The 20769-nt window shown below is 43.8% G+C and overlaps 1 pseudogene; it reads left to right on the top strand.

Annotated features, from left to right (window-relative positions):
- Positions 1–20769, top strand: part of LOC134341936 (zinc finger protein 850-like) — a 32318-nt pseudogene extending 11549 nt beyond the window's left edge.

Consider the following 20769-nt stretch of genomic DNA (forward strand, 5'->3'; position numbering starts at 1 on the left):
GTACGGCTACTCTCTTCTGTTGACTTCAGGAAACAGCAGAGAACTGTGGACACAGCTGAGCACATCATGGAAACAAGCCTCCCCTCCACGGACTCACTCACTCATCGAGAGACTTTGAACTTTTTACTGAGCCACGGACTGTTCTTCATCAAGTTATTGGTATTGTTGCACTGTTGTAACTATATGTTATAATTATGTGGTTTTGTTAGTTTTTTCAGTCTTGGTCTGTCCTGTGTTTTGTGATATCACACCGGAGGAAATATTGCATCATTTCTTAATGCATGCATTACCAAATGACAATAAAAGAGGACTGTGTGTCTTCATAATCTAATAATCTAATTAAACGTTCACAGAACCCCAGACCAGACATTCTTCATTCTCAACCACCCATCGGGTCGAAGATAAATGAAAACAAAAAACAGAAACCATACCACCGGACCGAGGGATATTTTCCATTCTGCTGTTATAAGCAAACTGAATATTCCTCAGCATTATAAGATAGACTCTTGACTTCATAATGTAACTCGATGTGACCTTGCACCATGTCTACCTGCAGTGGATTTTCTCTGTAACCACATTGCTTTGTTACACACTGTTAATGTTTTATCATAATCTACTGCTGTAACGTGTGGATCTGAGACGATGGGATGCAAGACAAGATTTTCATTAAACCTCGGTACATGACAATAATAAACGATTCCCCACTTTAATTGTGTGGAAATATTAGACAGACTGAGCTTCTCATCTGGTACTTCTGGAGCGAGATTTCACTGAAGTGTACAAATACTTCCTGTTGCATTCTTAATTCTCAACCACCATTCTAAATTTTCAAAAGATAACTTAATTCTCAATCTTAATTAAGATGCAAGTTCTTCAAATGAGCAAACACTGGGGGAATGTGAGTGAGTTTAAAGAGCTGGGATACTGACAGTACATTACCAGACCTGGAGTGATTGCAACTGGGTCTGACAGAGGCATAACTGGTATTTCAGGGCACATTCAGTCTCACCACAACTATTCCCTACCTTACTTTGTACAGAAATGTAATGTCTAAAGGACCAGTGTTTGGGTAAATGAGACTCACGAAACTTGCTCTGGACTGAATCAATGGAAACCCTGAGTCAGAAGGGTTCTCTCCAGTTGATGCTCTCAGTCCTCGGGCTGGTTCACTTGTTGCTGTTCCCTCATCTTCAGTCGTGGTTCTCTTCCAGTTGTGGGCTTTTGTTCCAATAAATCTCTCACCGCAGGTCTAACTTTAACATGAAAGATAATGAAGCACGTTAACAATAGAAAGGAGAACAAAATATTTCTGCTCACTGAAATCTAAACATTGAAGACAAATGTAATGATCTCAGTGAACAAATCTGTAATTGTCCCTGACACGTCACAACAAAAGGGATAGGAAGGAGTCATCGTTCAGTCATGGTCAGATATAAGATGCAGGAACAGAATTAGGTGATTCGATCCATCGAGTCTGCTCCACCACTCAACCATGGCTGAGATTTATTCCAACACCATATTCCCGCCTTCCTCCTGTAACCCTGAAGGTACTTAGCAATCATGAATATATTAATCTCTGCCCCAAATATACCCAAATGACAGCCTCAACCACCCTCTGTGGCAACAAATTCCGCAGATCAGCCATCTTTTGGCCGAATAAATTTTTCTCATCTCAGTTTTAGAGGGAAGCGTCTTTATTCTGAGACTGTGCTGTCAGATCACAGACTATCCTTCTAATGGAAACATCCTCTCCATGTCCACTGTATCCAGGCTTTTCAGCATTCAGTAGGTTTACTTAACCATACATCCCTCCACCACCCCGTCTGAACTCCACTGAGCACAGCCCCAGAACCATCAAATGCTCCTCATACATAAAGCCGATCATTCCTGAGATTATTCATGTGAACCTTGTGAACAACAACTGCACTGAACACATTCCCAAGTACAACAGACAATCAGGAAATTTAAACCATTCCAGAGTGAATGTAATAAAAAGAAACTGGAATCACCAGAATCGCTCAACAGGTAAGGAACTGCTGTGGGGACAGCAACAAATTTAACGATCCAGGTTCACAATCTTTTGTCAGAATGGATTCAGAATTTAGTACAGATCTCCAGCAACTTGAGTTTCTGTTCGATTTCCATTGCCTGACATACAGGTGACATTGAGGGGGGAATTTCCAAACACCGTTTGAACACCAAACTCATGGGTCTATTTCTACTGTTGTAAACACGGAACAGCCCATTTAATCACAGCCTCTCCTTGTGAGGCTTGGAATAGTGTCATGTACCCAGTGACGGGGATAAAGAACCAGCAGAGATGGAAAACACTTTGGAGTCTCGTATTGCTAAAAACGACTAATATTTATTAGTAACTACGCAATACAGTAATATAAATGTAGATAAATCAAACAGGTTAGCAATGATTATATATAAAAGTAAGTGTGGAAGAGATATGTATGAAAACGAAGCTCCTTTAAGTCTAGGGGTAAAAAGATACAGTCTTACCATGTTGAGAAAAGTTCAGTTCAGTTCATGGTATTTAGTTGAGGGGAGAGACAGAGAGAGAGAGAAAGAGAGAGAGAGAGAGTTGAGTCTTCTCGTTGTCCTCCGAAATCCTTCACAAGTTACCGACTGTGACTTTAACCAGGGGGACCGGTCTTCTGTGGTGGAGCTATCACCCAGGCGAGGGTGGACACATAGACAACTCCCCACCAGTCAACCCTTTCTCCTCAAACTGGAATAGCAATTTGGATCGATCCGCCTGATTCATCCTCCAAAACCCACTTTCTCTGCGGGCACAACAATGCTCATTCAGTGTCCAGATCATGCGTCCTGAGGTCTGTATCATCTGACCTCCTATTTATTTCTCTGTGCTGAGCATCACCTGTCATTCAAAGAGTCCCTCCTGCCTTTGTCTGTAAAGGAGTATAAGTAGGCAACAAGTCCTTGGAAGTAACATCAACAACCTGCTGAAAGTCATAACATCGAGTGTCCGCCGCCTTCGGTCACCATAGCAACCTTCGAGCTGCTCGGTGCTGTCTCCAACTCCCAACTCAGTAAAAATCCAAAGTTACTTCCAATGCCTTAAAGTGACAGTCCAGCTGTCAATCTTCGTCTCTCTCTCTTTTCCAAAAGCAACATATCGGTGGCAAATAACTCTCTCTCTCCTTTCCAAACAAACCATCAATGATGAATGTCTCTCTCCAAACAGTTAATAGGGGCACTCCTGGATCCCCTCACACTCTCTTTTGCCGGATTTCCCTCTTTGGGGATGGTGGGAGGTTTGGGGGTATTTGTGTACTTTAGGGTTTATTGTGGGATTATTTTTCCACACACACTTTTTGTATTTTTTCCCATTATGCGCGTTTTCTATTTGGTTATGTTCATCACCGCCATCTTTGCTTAGCCCGCAATGGTATGCGTTTATTGTCGTGTTTAAGAATAATATCCAATGGTATTTAAACAGATAAATGTTATTAGCTGGAATGTATGTGGCTGGAATCACCCTATAAAGCAAAAGAAGACATTTAAAAGTTATTAATCGATTCCAGCCCGATATAATTTTTGCTCAAGAAACGCATATCAGAACGGGCGATCAAAATAGATTTTTTGAAATATGGAAGGGCCTTCAATACCATGCTACTTGTCAAAATAAAACAAAGGGAGTATCTATTTTTATTAAATCTAATATTTTATTTATTCAAGAAGACATTGTTTCAGATAATAATGGTAGATTTTTAATTATCAAAGGAACAATTTGTAATAGAAAAATTGTCCTGGTTAATCTTTACCGACCTAATGTAGATGATCCTTCTTTTTTGAAAAATGTATTTGGTTTATTACCAGACTTAAATGAATATATGCTGCTGAAGGGAGGTGACTTCAACTGTTGTTTAAACCCTTTGATTGACAAAAGTTCAACCAATCAGCAGCTTTCAAGTCGTTCGGAGACACTAATTAATTCCTTTTTAACTGATTATGGTTTGATAGAAATCTGGAGAAATTTACATCCTAATGACAGAGATTATTCTTTTTATTCACATGTTCATAATAAATAGTCGAGAATGGATTATTTTATAGCTGATTTCCGATTTTTGTCCAAAGTCCAGAAATGTGAATATGATGCTGTTGCAGTCTTGGACCATGCGCCTTTAAGCTTAACTTTTGAGCTAAATGATGTTAGTAATGTAAACTTGCCTTGGTGCTTTCCAGAAAATTTATTATAAAGTTCGGACTTTGTTAAATTTATACACATTCAGATAAAAGATTTCTTTCTTTTTAATAATACCAGAGATGTTTCCAAATTGATTACATGGGATACACTCAAAGCATATTTGCGAGGTCAGATAACATCTCACTTGGCTAAACTTAAGAAACAGACAAAAATATAAAATTAACAAGTGGGGAATTTAACAGCGACCGCATATTAAATAGAGGGAACTTTACAGAAGCGAGGTTTGGGGAGAGGGGGTGTTGGCTGTTGGGGAAAATACCTCTAATAACATTAGGATATTTGATGGTGTTTTGTGAAATCCTGGAGCTGTGACTGTTTCTTATTTAGGTATTTGTGAAATTCCTCCTCGCTCGACCCCTTGTCCCAGCAAGCTGGGAAATACCTGTACACAAGTGTGAGCATTTTTCCGCCCTTTCCAATGGATGCCATTGGATTCCAGGAAGGAGCTATAATGAGCAAGGAATGAACTTCGAAACCTATGCTTAAAAGTTGAAAATAATGAAAGAAAAATTCACTGCTCGCTATCTTCAGCCTGATTTTGATGAAATATTCAAGGTAATCATCCAAAATCCTCTTCTACACCTGGATAAATTTAGTTTTTTTTTAACAAGCCAAATGGAGAAAAAAGACATTTCTACGTCATTTCAACTATCATTAATAGCAGATCAACCCCTTGGCCGAGCTCCACCAACTACAGTTGATTGGAAAGAGGCTCTTTTTCTCTTTGCATTGATAGGAAAAAGAATAATTTAGTGAGGCAATGAACGAGACGAAACGCATTTCCAAACCTCCCAAATGGTTGCTGTCCTCCCGTTAACATTTGTCACTTCAAAAATACGATATTTCTATTCGTATAGATTGGATAATACTTTATGTAAACATTCAAGCTTCTTTAACTTTTTATATATTTAAAGACTAAACAGAATCTGTATTGGTCTAACAAGGTAATACCCGACGTGTGAGGATATTGTGAGTATCGACACTCACAGATACACTTCCTGTCCAACCATTTCTGTGAGAGAAACGGTACGAGGCAGAGTTACCAACCTTCCGCTTTTTATACTGATATTCAGCAATATTCGTAGCTTTAGCAATAGTTCATTCGACGAGCTTTTTCCATACTTGATTACTTGGTTCCAATTTAGGTGGCTAAAAGTGTAAAAAGCTTACTTGCTTTATTTCTGTTATTTTTATACCTGCTTAGGAACACTGCCAAGCGCTGTGGGCCCTGCTGTCTGCTCTGACTCAGTCGTATTAGTAAGGCTACATCTGTGGTGGTCCGTGGATTACTCGCTAATACAAAAGTAAATTTTTCTCACTGACAACCCTGTGGCTTCTAAGCAAACAACGTTACTTTACTTGCCTGATAATTATATTTTATGATAATTAGTGAGTACAACTGTGCAATACTTTGTCATATTATTAAATTAAGTATTACATGTTTAATTGTACCAGTTATACACTGAAATGTCCTGATAGGCTATAATCTTGTTAATGTCTTAACTATCACTATATCTCTGTGGAGCTCTGGAATTCATATATTTCTTTCATCTTGCTTTAGTGCTTGACATTATAAGAAGCCCTATTCATATTCATATGCATATGTGTGTGTGTATGTGTACATAAATATACACACACACACGTGTGTGTGTGTGAGAGAGGGAGAGAGAGAGAGACAGAGAGAGAGAGAGAGAGAGAGAGAGAGAGAGAGAGGAGGGAGGAGGGAGGAGAGAGGAGAGAGGAGAGAGGAGAGAGAGAAGAGAGAAGGGAGAAGGGAGAAGGGAGAAGGGAGAAGGGAGAAGGGAGAAGGGAGAAGGGAGAAGGGAGAAGGGAGAAGGGAGAAGGAGGCAGATATACATTATATAATGTCACACCCAATTTGTGTACCTGCTCATTACATGAATGGGACAAGGAAGTTACCCAGTACATGAAATGAGCAGGTACACACATCGGGTGTGACATACCAGGGGTGATTGATAGGTTCGTGGCCTAAGGTGGAAGGAGTCAGTTTTAGAAAACCTGTCAATTTTCAATTATCTGAAACAAAAATACACAAAAGTTATTAACTTCAAACTTTCTGCATGATCACTCACAGAGTGGAACTACACGTACATGTAACGAGAGCTGTAAACTTCAGGCCTTCTAACTTAGGCCACGAACTTATCAATCACCCCTCGTTCAGCTCCAACACCTAAAAGATTGTCACTGCACCCCTGCTCCAGCCGTCAGACAGAGCCCGGGCCCGGGACTTTCCCGATCCATCGGCCCCGATTCACACAAACCCGAGATTTGTTTCCACTCACCGCCGCCCGAACCGGAGACCCGCCAACGGCAGCTGCATTCGGCACCGCGCATGCGTTTAGCAGGGGGTTAGCGGCAGCGCCACCAGTGGCCGGAGGTCCATGCAGCGCCACCATTGGCCGGAGGTCCATGCAGCGCCACCAGTGGCCGGAGGTCCATGCAGAGCCACCAGTGCCCGGAGGTCCATGCAGCGCCACCAGTGGCCGGAGGTCCATGCAGAGCCACCAGTACCGGAGGTCCATGCAGCGCCACCAGTGGCCGGAGGCTGGAGCGACAACGGAGAGGTAAATCACAAACACGACAAAGTCTGCAGACGCTGGAAATCCAAAGCAACACAAACAAAATGCTGGCGGAACTCAGCAGGCCGGGCAGCATTTATCGAAAAGAGTCAACAGTCGACGTTTCCAGTTGAACCCTCCTTCAGGACTGAGATGAAATGGGGGAAATATCTGAATAAGATCGGGGCGGGTGAGGAAATGGCTCGCTGGAAGGTGATAGGTGAAGTCAGGTAGGTGGGAAAGCTGAAGAGCTGAAGAAAATAGAATCTGATAGGAGAGGAGAGTGGAGAATAGGAGAAAGGGATGGAGCAGTGGCCCCAGAGAGAAGTGATCAGCAGGTGAGAGGATGTGAAAAGTCATAGAGGAAGAGAGGGAGTGAGAGGGAGGTGTGAGGGGGAGATTTGTTCACCAGAAGGAGAAATCGATATTCATGCCATCAGGTTGGGGAGGGGGTACTCAGACGGAATATAAGGTACTGATCCTGGACCCTGAGGGTGGCTCATCTTGGCAGAAGAGGAGGCGATGAGTTGACACGTCGGAACAGGAATGGGAATCGGAATGAAAATGTTTGGACACCGGGAAGTCCCACTTGGAGCCCATAGTTCAAACGTTAATTTATTATTAAGCAGGTATCCGTAAACAACTCGAGATTATTTTCTTCTCCAGAGAGCCACAAAACAAAGAAAGAACATGAAAGTCGTTCAGAGAGAAAAATCAAACTCCCACCCCACCCCCGCATAAGAAAGAACGGCATCCGGATCATCAACCCACAAAACCCACCCCTCCCGCACAAAAGGGAACAATAACATCGACACCCCCCCATCCAAAAAACAACAACCCTACCCCGCACAACTGCGGAGGATCTGGTGTCACCAGTGTCGAGGTGGCCGCATCGGGAGCAGCGGACACAACGGGCGACCCCGGAAGATTCACAGGTGAAGTGTCGCCTCACCTGGAAGGATGTTTGGACAACGGAGAGAGTTCGGCCGTCCGGCCCTTTCACTGTGACACCCCGAACTCCACATCAAATCCGTCCACACGAATCTGGGTGAACTTTAATGACCAATAAATATAATTCCTCTCAGTGATCAGCTGTCTGAGTGATCCCCTGACTCTGAGAGGAAGGGGTGTCTATGGTCCACATTGTCAGGGTGTTGAGTTTACCAGGAGACAGAGACTGCAGGGACGGGAGGTTTTCTGTTGACTAATACACTGTGTGTGGACCCCGCTGGCAATTCTGGTGTTGTGACCCGAATGGAGACAAACACCACGCTGCCCACTCCACCAACAACACGGCACAGCCGGACACATAACAGGGGACTTTACATCTCACAACACTGGATTCAGTGATGAAACCCGGGATTAATGTTGTTGTCCCACTGAAATCATCAGAAACGTCCATTCAGGTGTTTTTAAATACCAGCGCTCCCCCACAGGTGACGTCACACAGGCGCACCCATGCGCCTGACGTCACACATGGGTTCCCCACAGCGGGATCTGCCCTCACGTGCGCGGTGTCACCCACGCGCTGGTGAGCTCGAGCTTCATCGGTTTAACGGCTGGGCTACTAATCACGTGACCAGCCCCTTCCCCACTGCTGTCAACAGAAGGTTCAGGCGCTGCGCTATTCCCATTGGTGCGAAGCGATGTCAATCACTGGTTACAACCAATAGCGGAGGCGGACAAGCCGTGAGGGCGTTATCGCGACCCGGCGTCGAACTCTCCGTCAAAGCGGAACAAATCCCGAAGTAAATGTCCGCTTTCTGATTTATTTCCATTTCCCTCCGAGGGAACAAAATCTTTTACATCAGCTGCTGAGAAAATCACCTTTGTTCTACCCCCATGTGAGATGAAGAGAGGTGAGTTACACCCAAGGTGCGGGACACGGGAAACTGGGTGAGAGTCGGGAAGGGGAATGAGGTGAAATGGCCATCGCAGAGTAATCTTGTGTCCGTCCCACACAACAACAGGTGGGTCCACTTTAGAAACTGTTGGGGGGATCACTGACAGAGGAAAGTCAAAGGGGTGAGAGGGGATTCGTTAGTGAGGGGAACAGAACAAGAGGGGACTAATATCCCAGTGGTGAGGCTCGCTAGTGCTAGTGTGGGGAGAGGGTGATGTGGTTAAAATAAGTTGTAGGGGGAATGGGAGTCAGACTGACAGAACAGATAGTGGGGAGGGTGAATTGATTTGAATTGACTTTATTACATACATCCTTCATATACATGAGGAGTAGAAATCTTTACGTTACGTCTCCATCTAAATGTGCAATGTGTAATTTATAGTCATTTATAATAAATAGTTTGTACACAGGACAGTCAATATAACATAGAAATGCAATTGTATCAGCATGAATTAATCAGTCTGATGGCCTGGTGGAAGATGATGTCCCGGAGCCTGTTGGTCCTTTTGCTGTGGTACCGTTTCCTGGATGGGAGCAGCAGGAACAGTTTGTGGTTGTAGTGAATTGAGTCCCCGATATCCTTTCGCCCCTTTTCACACACCTGTCTCTGTAAATGTCCTGAATAGTGGGAAGTTCACATCTACAGATGCGCTGGGCTGTCCACACCACTCTCTGCAGGTTCCTGCGATTAAGGGAAGTACAGTTCCCATACCAGGCAGTGATGCAGCCAGTCAGGATGCTCTCAATTGTGTCCCTGTAGAAAGTCCTTAGGATTTGGGGCCCCATCCCAAACTTCTTCAACCATCTGAGGTGAAAGAGGTGCATCAACTTCATGGACCCTGTACAGATTTCAGAGATGGAGGTGTTTGCTGTCTGAAGGCAAATTAGCGTGGATCAATCCCCAGGGCCTGACAAGTTGTTCCCTAGGACCCTGCGGCCGACAAGTGCAGAAATTGTCGGGGCACAAGCACAGATATTTAAATCATCCTGAGTGACAGGTGAGGTACCGGAGGATTGGAGAACAGCCAATGTTGTTCCAGTGTTCAAGGAAGGCTCTAAAAATAAAATAGGAAATTATACGTTAGTGAGCCTGACATCAGTAGTAGGAAAGTTATTTGAATGTGTGTGCCAGTAGAAAGTTCTTTGGATGTGGGGCCCCATCCCAAGCTTCTGGTGAAAGAGATGTTGTTGTGCTCTTTTCACAACACAGCCAGTATGTACAGAGCATGTGAGATCCTCAGTGATGTTTATGCCGAGGAACTTAAAGCTGTTCACCCTCTCAACCCCAGATCCACTGATGTCAATAGGGCTTAGCCTGTCTCCATTCCTCCTGTCGTCCACAATCAGCTTTGTTTTTGTGACAAAGAGGGAGAGTTTGTTTTCTTGACACCAGTCAGATGTTGTTCAGACCTCAGATAGAGTCAGCAATGAAATGGTTGAGCATGGTGCGATGAATGTGCATCGTAGGAAAGCCGGATGAGCTCAGGACAGGGAATTATAACCATATAACCATATAGCAATTACAGCACGGAAACAGGCCATCTCAGCCTTTCTAGTCCGTGCCTAACTCTTACTCTCACCTAGTCCCACCAATCTGCACTCAGACCATAAACCGCCATTCCTTTCCTGTCCATATAGCTATCCAATTTTACTTTAACGACAACATCGAACCTGCCTCAACCACTTCTGCTGGAAGCTCATTCCACACAGCTACCACTCTCTGAGTAAAGAAGTTCCCCCTCATGTTACCCCTAAACTTTTGCCCTTTAACTCTCAACTCATGTCCTCTTGTTTGAATCTCCCCCATTCTCAATGGAAAAAGCCTATCCACGTCAACTCTATCTATCCCCCTCATAATTTTAAACACCTCTATCAAGTCCCCCCTCAACCTTCTATGCTCCAAAGAGTAAAGACCCAACTTTTTCAACCTTTCTCTGTAACTTAGGAGATGAAACCCAGGCAACATTTTAGTAAACCTTTTAGAATGCACGATCTCTCTCCCTCTTTCACCAAAGTTCAACCCCTCATTATGATATTGTAGCCATTTTTGGGACTTGGTTGCACCCAACAGTCTGAGGGATTTAGAGGAATAAATTTGTAGAGAGATCGCAGACCATGCCAAGAAACAAAGGTTGATTCAGTAAGTGATTTTAACTTTCCATATATTGACTGGGACTCCCATACTGTAAAAGGACTAGGTGGGATAGATTTTGTCAAATGTGCCCTTTATCAGTTCGTAGAATTCCTGACATAGAAATGTGCGGTGATCTGTTAGGAAATGATCCAGGGCTGGTGACAGGAATTATTGATCATAATTCTATGAGATTCAAAGTAAATATGTGAAAAGATAGATCTGTACCACGGGTTGAGATTCTAAGTTGGAGAAAGATCAACTTTGATGGTATCAGAAAGGATCTGACAAGTGTGGTTTGGGACAGGCTGTTTTCTGGCAAAGGAGTACTTGTAAGTGGGAGGCCTTCAGAAGTTAAATTTTGAGGGTGTAAAGTTTGTATGTGCCTGTCAAAATAAAAGTTGAAAGGTAACTGGTGCAGGGAACATTGTTTTTCCAGAGATATTGAGGCCGCAGATATTTTGTTCCTCCAAATGCCTCAGACTGTTGGGTGCTACCAAGACCCGTTAATGACTACAATATCATAATTCCACGCACTGAGCTCATCGGACTGTTTTTTAGTTGTCTTCTGTTGGTTTCCAAAAGCTTCCCAATAGTGTTTGCTCTTTTGTTTGCCCTCTCTTTGGATTTTGTGTTGGCTTTGGCTTCTCATTTCAGCCACAGTTGTGTCCTCCTGCCTTTCCAATGCTTCCACTTCTTTGGGATGTATCGATCACTCAGCTCCCGAATTGATCCCAGAAACTCCAGCCATTGCTGCTTCATTGTCACTCCTACCTTTTCCCTCCAAACAAGTTTGTCCAGCTTCTCTGTCATAGAAACATGGAGAAGTTCAGGACAGAAACAGGCTATTTGGCCCATCTAGTCAATGTCAAAAACATTTAAGCTGTCTCATACAACTACCTGCACTGGGACCATCGCCCTCCATACCTCTACCATCCAGGTACCTATCAAACTTCTTTTAAATGGTGAAACCCAGCTCATATTCACCTGTTGTGCTGGTATCTCATTCCACACTCTGACGACCATTTCAGTAAAGAACTTTTCCAGATGTTCCCGTTAAATTTTCACCTTCCCCCCTTAACCATGACCTTTGGTTGTCATCCCACCCAACCTCAGTGGAAAAAGCTGCTTGCATTTACCCTATCTATACACTCATAATTTTGTATACATCTAACAAATCCTCAAAGCAATGTATACTCTTCTTGTTTACATTTCGACCCTTTTCTAGGTGTATAAGATGATGAGGGGCATTGAGCCCAAGGTTTCTCCCAGGGCTGAAATGGCTAACACGAGGGGCATAGTTTTAAGGTGCTTGGAAATAGATACCGAGGAGATGTCAGTGGTACGTTTTCTTACACAGAGAGTGGTGGGTGCGTGGAATGCACTGCCAGCAGCGGTGGTCGAGGCAGATACAATAGGGTCATTTAAGAGACTCTTCAATAGGTACATGGAGCTTAGAACAATAGAGGTCTATGCGCTAGGGAAATTCTGGGCAGTTTCTAGAGTAATTACATGGTTGGCACAACATTTTGGGCTGAATGGCCTGGAATATGCTGTAGATTTCTCTGTTCTGTGTTCTATGTTGAAAAGCAAAATAACTTCTCTTCTTTAATCTGTACAGGGTCCACGATTTAAAAGCCACTTTTCCTTACTCCCATACAATCTTTGTCCATCTCCTGAGTAAATAGAGATGATAAAAATACTTAAGATCTCCCCCATCCACATATGGATTGTCATTCCGGTCTTCCAGAGGACCAACTTTGTGCCTTGCAATCCTTTTGCTCTTGATCTATTTCTAGCGTCCCTGAGGATTATCCTTCATTTTTTCTGCAGGGGGAGACTCATGCCTTCTTTTCGCCATCCTGATTTATTTCTTAGGTGTTCTCTTGAATTTCTTATACTCCATAACTGCCTGCCTGCCTATCCCTGTTCTGCAACTGCATTTTGTGCTTCACCAGGGTCTCAATATCTCTTGAAAACCAAGGTTCCCTACAGTTTCTATTTTTACCTTTTATTCTGACAAGCACATACTCGCTTTTTATTTTGAAAACTTCGCTTTGAAGGCCTCCCATTTACCAAGCACCCCTTTTCCATAAAGCAGCCTGTCCCAGTCCACAGTTGCCAGATCCTAGTATCTTAATTCCAGGTGTTGATCCATGCCCTGAACACATCCGCCTTTCCTACGCTGCTCCTTGTATTGAAATATACAGGGCTCAGCTTATTCACTGCACCATGCTCAACTTTTTCATTCCTGAATTTGTCTGAGGACTGAACAACATCTGTCTCCACAACCTCTCCACTCTCTGTTCTTCGTTCAGGCTCCCATTCCCCCTGCAACTTTAGTTTAATCTCCCCCTACCCCCACCCCACACCAAGCAGCTCTATCACCCCTTTGGCTTTTATCTGCCAGATCAATAAAAAGGAGGTGCATGCCAGGTACAGGCAGATAGGAACAAATGGAGTACTTACGAGATACAGGAAATTTAAGTGAACACTTATGAAAGAAATAAAAGCAGACATGAGGTTGCCCCAGCAGACAAGGTGAAGGAGAATGCTCATGGATTCTGCAGGTATGTTAAGTGTGAAAAGATTGCAAGGGAAAAATTAATACTCTGCAAGATCAGAATGGTAATCCATATGAGGAGACAAAATAGATGTGGGAGATTTTATTTTTTTGCTCAGGAGATGGACACAGAGTCTATAGAAGTGAGGCAAAGCAGCATCAACTTCATGGACCCTGTACAGATTACAGAGATGGAGGTGTTTGCTGTCTGAAGGCAAATTAGCGTGGATAAATCCCCAGGGCCTTACAAGTTGTTCCCTAGGACTCTGCGGCAGACAACTGCATAAATTGTCAAGGCACAAGCACAGATATTTAAATCATCCTGAGTGACAGGTGAGGTACCAGAGGATTGGAAGACAGACAATGTTGTTCCACCGTTCAAGAAAGGCTCTAAAAATAAAATAGGAAATTATACATTGTGAGCCTGACATCAGTAGTGGGAAATTTATTGGAACGTGTGTGCCAATAGAAAGTTCTTTGGATGTGGGGCCCCATCCCAAGCTTCTGGTGAAAGAGGTGCTGCTGTGCTCTTTTCACAACACAGCCGGTATGTACAGACCATGTGAGATCCTCGGTGATGTTTATGCTGAGGAACTTAAAGCTGTTCACCCTCTCAAACCCAGATCCATTGATGTCAATAGGGCTTAGCCTGTCTCCATTCCTCCTGTCGTCCACAATCGGCTCCTTTGTTTTTGTGACAATGAGGGAGAGTTTGTTTTCTTGACACCAGTCAGATGTTGTTCAGACCTCAGATAGAGTCAGCAATCAAATGGTTGAGCATGGTGAGATGAATGTGCTGAGCTGTGTATATCACAATGCAAGAAGCATCGTAGGAAATCCAGCTGAGCTCAGGACAGGGAATTATGATATTGTAGCCATTACTGGGACTTGGTTGCACCCAACAGTCTGAGGGATTTAGAGGAACAAATTTGTAAAGAAATTGCAGACCATGCCAAGAAACAAAGGTTGATTCAGTAAGTGATTTTAACTTTCCATATATTAACAGGGACTCCCATACTGTAAAAGGACTAGCTGGGGCAGAGTTTGTCAAATGTGCCCTTAATCAGTACGTAGAATTCCTGACGTAGAAGTGTGCAATGAGCTGATGATCCAGGGCTGGTGACAGAAATTAGTGATCATAATGCTGTGAGATTCAAAGTAAATTTGGAAAAAGAGTGGTCTGGACCATGGGTTGAGATTCTAACTTGGAGAAAGGTCAATTTTAATGGTTTCAGAAAGGAACTGACAAGTGTGGTTTGGGACAGATATTTTCTAGCAAAGGAGTACTTGGTAAGTGGGAGGCCTTCAGAAGTGAAATTTTGATGGTGCAGAGATTGTACGTGACTGCAAAATAAAAGTTGAAAGGTTACTGGTGCAGGGAACCTTGGTTTTCAAGAGATACTGAGGCCCCAGATATTTTGTTCCTCTAAATGCCTCAGACTGTTGGGTGCAACCAAGACTGTTAAATGACTACAATATCATAATTCCACCCCCGAGGTCATTCAATTTTTTTTTAGTCATTTTCTGTTGGTTTCTAAAAGCTTCCCAATATTTTTTGCTTTTTTGTTTGCCCTCTCCTTGGCTTTTATCTTGGCTTTGGCTTCTCATTTCATCCACAGTTATGTCCTCCTGCCTTTCCAATGTTTCCACTTCTTTGGGATGTGTCGATCACTCAGCTCCCGAATTGCTCCCAGAAACTCCAGCCATTGCTGCTCCGTTGTCACTCCCAATTTTTCCCTTCCAAACAAGTTTGGTCATCTTATCTGTGATAGAAACATTGAGAAGTTCAGTACGAAAACAGGATATTTGGCCCATCTGGTCAACGCTGAAAGAAACATTTAATCTGTCTAATGAAACTACCAGTAACGGGACCATCGCCCTCCATACCCCTACCATCCAGGCTCCCATCCAAACTTCTTTTAAATGGTGAAACTGAGCTCATATTCACCACTTGTGCATTCCATACTCTCATGACCATTTCAGTAAATAGCTTTTCCAAATATTTCCGATAAATTTTATCCTTCCCCACTTACCCATGACCTCTGGTTGTTATCCCACCCAACCTCAGTGGAAAAAGCTGCTCGCATTTACTCTATCTATAACCTCAAAATTTTGTATACTTCTACCAAATCCTCAAAGCAATGTATAATTTCTTGATTATGTTTGGAGACTTTTTTGATGTATAAGATGATGAGGGCATTGATCGTGTGGATCGCCAGAGGTTTATTCCCAGGGCTGAAATGGCTAACACGAGGGGGCATAGTTTTAAGGTGCTTGGAAATAGATACTGAGGGGAAGTCAGGGGTAAGTTTTTTACCCAGAGAATGGTGGGTGCGTGTAATACACTGCTGGCTATTTGTGTGAGAGTGTTTCAGTTACTGTGGGGCCAGGAACCCATGCAGCTCAGTGGGAACAGGGAATAATACCAATGGAGAGAGTCAAACTGAGCCAGGTCACAGATTGGAGATGGCAGAAATGCTCCATTCTTATAGAGACAGGAATAGCATCAGAGAATTTGATGGTCACTCCAGATACCAGTACTGTGTCCTGTTAGAAGATGATTTTGCTCTCCTACTTGTGTTGAACTTCACTGTAACAGTGTGATGCCAGATCAAACCTTGACAACTCAAGTGACCTCATCTGAAAGGTTGTCCAACACCGTGTGATGGATTTTGTAAATCTTTCTTTTACAGGTTAAAAATGACAAGGAATTTGTCTACTGGAATCTCGAACACAACACGCCAGTTTTGCTGTCTCTGTCCAGATATTTAAGAAGTGGAGCAAGGGATTCACTCGATCATCCTTCCTGCTCAGACTGTAGGGAGGAATTCTCTCAATCATCAGACCGACTGGCATTCCCGTCAAATTACACAGGGAGGAACCCATTCATCCGATCAGACAGAGGGAATGGATTCAGTCGGTCTTCTGAACTGAAGGTACATTAGCAAGTTCAGACTGGACAAGGCCATTCACCTGTTGCGTGTGTGAGAAGGGATTCAGTCGGTCTTTCCACCTGTGGACACACCAGTCAGTTCACACTGGGCGGAGGCTGGTCATCTGCTGAATTTGTGGGGAAGAATTCACTCGATCATCTAACCTAATGGCTCACCAGTCAGTTCATACTGGGGAGTGGCCATTCATCTGCTCAGACTGTGGGAAGGGATTCACTTGGTCATCCCAACTGAAGGTACATCAGCGAGTTCACACCGGAGAGAGGCCGTTCACCTGCTCAGACTGTGGGAAGGGATTCACTTGCTCATCCCCACTGAAGGTACATCAGCGAGTTCACACTGGGGAGAGGCCATTCATCTGCTCAGACTGTGGGAAGGGATTCACTTGGTCAACCGATCTGCTGACACACCAGTCAGTTCACTCTGGGGAGAGACCATTCACCTGCTCAGACTGCGGGAAGGGATTCACTTGCTCATCCCCACTGAAGGTACATCAGCGAGTTCACACTGGGGAGAGGCCATTCATCTGCTCAGACTGTGGGAAGGGATTCACTTGGTCAACCGATCTGCTGACACACCAGTCAGTTCACTCTGGGGAGAGACCATTCACCTGCTCAGACTGCGGGAAGGGATTCACTTGCTCATCTCAACTGAAGGTGCATCAGCGAGTTCACACTGGGGAGAGGCCATTCACCTGCTCAGAGTGTGGGAAGGGATTCACTCGGTCATCTCAACTGAAGGTACATCAGAGAGTTCACACTGGGGAGAGGCCATTCACCTGCTCAGACTGTGGTAACGGATTCACTCAGTCATCTCAACTGAAGGTACATCAGCGAGTTCACACTGGGGAGTGGCCATTCACCTGCTCAGACTGTGGGAAGGGATTCACTCGGTCATCTCAACTGAAGGTACATCAGCGAGTTCACACTGGGGAGAGGCCATTCACCTGCTCAGACTGTGGGAAGAGATTCACTCAGTCATCCGACCTACTGTTACACAAGTCAGTTCACACTGGAGAGAGGCCGTTCACCTGCTCAGACTGTGGGAAAGGATTCACTCAGTTATCCACCCTAATGGCACACCAGCGAGTTCACACCGGGGAGAGGCCGTTCACCTGCTCGGATTGTGGGAAGGGATTCACTTTGTCATCTCAGCTACTGGGACACCAGTCAGTTCACACTGGGGAGTGGCCATTCACCTGCTCAGTCTGTGGGAAGGGATGCACTTGCTCATCCCAACTGAAGGTACATCAGCGAGTTCACACCGGAGAGAGGCCATTCACCTGCTCAGACTGTGGGAAGGGATTCACTCGGTCATCTCACCTGCAAGCACACCGGTCAGTTCACACTGGGATGTGGCCATTCACCTGCTCAGTGTGTGGTAAGGGATTCACTCAGTCATCCCAGCTGCAGAGACACCAGCGAGTTCACACTGGGTAGAGGCCAATCAGCTGCTCAGACTTTGGGAAGAGATTCTCTCAGCCAAATCAACCAAATTTGCATTCATTGAGTTCACACTGGGGAGAGGCCGTTCACCTGCTGTGAATGTGGTAAAGGATTCATTCAGTTATCTATCCTTATGACACATTACCAGGTTGACACTGGGGAGTTGCTGTTCACCTGCTGTGAATGTGGAAGCGATTCTCTCAGTCGTCTTACCTAACAAAACTATCGCTTCAGCTAGCAGCTTAATATAGGGGGTGGTAGCCCCCCAGCCCAACCAAACTTAAGAAATCTCGTTTGGGTGGATGCTGCGCGATGTCTCCCCTGTTACAAATCAGTACCCTGAAATAACAAACAGTACACAATATGTGATTAAACGATTGAGCTTTATAATTCTGACTTTGACTATAGGGTTAGTAAAGAAAACAAGAAAAAAAGGAAAAGGGCCTACTCTCTCCATTCACGTCTTCTCATCTCTCCCCAGCAAAAGACCATGAAAATCTCCCTTCCAGACTCACAAGAGAGAACATTTCTGTCATTGGATGGCCTGGCATTCAAAACCCTGTTATCTCTAGTCGTAACCTAAACATTGCTGCTACCGAGAAACCGTGATGTTACTATTGTGTCCACTCTTTTTCTGAAAGTTTAAGTAATCTTGTAAGTTGTCTGGCAGCCTTTTTGTTTTCTGTTTTTGAATTGTTTTGTCTGTGATCCACCTGGTACTGTATTTCCTTGGTATTGTTTTATCTTCAATACATTTTGTCTTTGTAAAATTGAAAATTGTAAATAAAGTAATTTAAAAAAAGAACCCATTACCTCAGCAGTGAAACATTACAGAGAACCATTACATGAGCAGTGAATCCTTACAGCATGTTACACTTGTGACACACTACCGTGTTCACACCGGGGAGAAAGTTTCAATAAGCTGCATGCTGGATATTTGTGCATCACCGTTGCTGAATGCAATTTCGAGAGTCACTGTTGGTGCTGAACTCTGAAATTATCGCTGCTGCTCACCACACCCAGTTCTACACCCTGGTCACTGGGCATGGGAGGAGTTTCTTCTGCTGCATATTCACCTTTAATGGGACTGGAGTTTAATATTCTGGATCTGAGGCAAATAAATCAGTTCTGAAACTCTGTCTCTGGTACTTAGTGAATTTATAACACAACTAGTATACGGGAGAGGGTCAACTCAGGCTGGCTGGACCCTGCCAGTGATTCAGTTCCACGACAGTCCTTTTAAATCCTCCCCTGTTCCCCTTTTGCTCTCCCTGTGATGAAGGGTTCCAAACAGTCACCACTCTGTGGGTGAAAAGGTTTCCCTTGAATTTCCTGCAGACTGAAGAAGTCGAGCCGACTGCAGTTCTGTCTGAGATGGTCTTCGCTCCTCAAATCTCTGGGCTGAGGAAGAATGACACTGGGAGTTAACCTCCTTATTCACGGCTCATTTCCACATTATGGGTCATTTTCCCTGCTTCTAAAGGGTTGTTAGAAAACACCACTGTCCTCTAAAGACTGAAGGCAGAATGGGAAACCATTAGTTGGATGTTCAACAGAGCAGGGTCAGAAACCAGAGGCGGGTCTGCACAGGGCTGAGTTTGGGGCTCTGGACGATGGTCGGGGTAAGAACGTATGATGAGGAGAAGGGAATCAGCAGTGGTGCATGGCAAAGGATGACAGAGTAGCAACATTTGGAAGCTAATTGGCAGAGAAAATAATTCAGTCGTCTCATTGATGACACAAACAATACCTGGTGTGAGGTGCTCCACTGGTCGAGGCACATGTGTGTGGTGGGAATGGTTTTATCTATTGAGGGAGTTGTTCCTGCCTGTTTATCCTGTAATATTATATCTGGATGGTTATCATGAATTGTCCTATCTGAAACTCGAATTTATGGTGCCTTAATGAAGTGATGAAGGTCATTCATAAGTTTGTATTTTAAAGCAAGATTCTGGTGAATGATATTTGCCACTTGATTGTAATCAATTTGAGTTCAACTGCTGCAGGATCCTGGAATGTGTTGGATTGTGTCTGGTTTCTGTTGTTATTCCCTGCATTTATTGCCTTGTTTGATTGTATTGTACAACGTTTGTATGTAGTTTTGATTTTTTTCTTATTTTTATTAACCATCTTGTCCTGTATTTCTGAAAGGGACCCTTCTGTTTCTGGGAAGAGGTCTCCAACTCTCAGTCAGGTGCTCGATGCTTCCTTGTCACCATCTGGTCTGCTCAGATCATTGGGATGTCTCCCATGGAGGGTCATACTCATTCCACTGCTTAATGTTTTCTTCCATAGTGATGGTTCATTTTTCTGAGTTGGCCTCTCATTTAAGTTTTCTGGTCTGTATTTCTTATCAAAATTGCATATACACGTATGGAGCATTGAATCCTGTTCAGTTTTGATGAAAATATGAATTTAGAAGTTTTATCGGACTGTTATGTGATTTCTTTTCATGTGTGTTATTCAGCTTCCTCCTTCTGCCCATGGTAGTGTTAATCCAAGTGGGATTGAGTCTAAATAGACTTTTCTAAAGTTGTCATTTTAGTTCTTGTTTATCTTTGTAAATTTTACTGATTGAAATGGGACCAAGATATTTTCATTAAAAATGTCAATGTTGGTATTGATGAAAGTGTTTATTGCCTTTGTTGTATTTGTTAACTATTGAGCTCTGTTTGGCAGGTTTTTTTTAAGCCTTGAACTAAATTTTGTCATAGGTTTTCCCCATTTCGTACTACTTTCTATTGTCTTTGTTTGTTGATATTCCAGATAGGTGGGTATCAAGCGTCCCGATGAAGGGTCTTGGCCCGAAATGTTGATTCCCATCCATAGATGCTGCCTGACATGCTGAGCTCCTCCAGCACGTTGTGTGTAGTTCTCTAGATTTCTAGCATCTGCAGGTCCTCTTGTTTCCCAGAAACTTATATGTTTCTTCAAAGAGCAAGCTGGTAGTGGGGTTGTGT

This window comes from Mobula hypostoma, unplaced genomic scaffold (genome assembly GCF_963921235.1).
Source record: "Mobula hypostoma unplaced genomic scaffold, sMobHyp1.1 scaffold_42, whole genome shotgun sequence".
Lineage (NCBI taxonomy): Eukaryota > Metazoa > Chordata > Chondrichthyes > Myliobatiformes > Myliobatidae > Mobula > Mobula hypostoma.